Genomic DNA, 678 nt, shown 5'->3' with positions numbered 1-678 from the left:
TCATGGGGCTCCGGGGTGGGGACGATCTGTCCCTTGGCCGGAAGCCGGTGGGCGATTTCCTTGGCCAAATACCCAACCTCCCAGAGCTTCGTAATATCCTTCTCCTTGACGGAGGATACCATCCACTTGCCCTGCGCTCCGGATCCAGACATGGTTGGAGTTCTTTCTTGGGGCGGAAAAGATGAGAACTTGGGCGCTGGAGCTCGAGAATGGGGGAGGCAGAGAGAGAGAAGGCGCGGGTGAAAGAGATGAATCCTTATCTCTTTATAAAGGCAGTGAATATCAAGCGCCTGTTGGAAATATGCCCTAGAGGCAATAATAAAATGGTTATTATTGTATTTCCTTGTTCATGATAATTGTCTATTATTCATGCTATAATTGTATTGACCGGAAACCGCAATACATGTGTGAATACATAGACCACAACATGTCCCTAGTGAGCCTCTAGTTGACTAGCTCGTTGATCAACAGATGGTCATGGTTTCCTGACCAGGGACATTGGATGTTATTGATAACGGGATCACATCATTAGGAGAATGATGTGATGGACAAGACCCAATCCTAATCCTAGCACAAGATCATGTAGTTCGTATGCTAAAGCTTTTCTAAATGTCAGGTATCTTTTCCTTAGACCATGAGATTGTGCAACTCCCGGATACCGTAGGAATGCTTTGGGTG

This window comes from Triticum dicoccoides, chromosome 1B (genome assembly GCF_002162155.2).
Source record: "Triticum dicoccoides isolate Atlit2015 ecotype Zavitan chromosome 1B, WEW_v2.0, whole genome shotgun sequence".
Lineage (NCBI taxonomy): Eukaryota > Viridiplantae > Streptophyta > Magnoliopsida > Poales > Poaceae > Triticum > Triticum dicoccoides.
Note: the sequence above shows the minus strand (reverse complement) of the source record.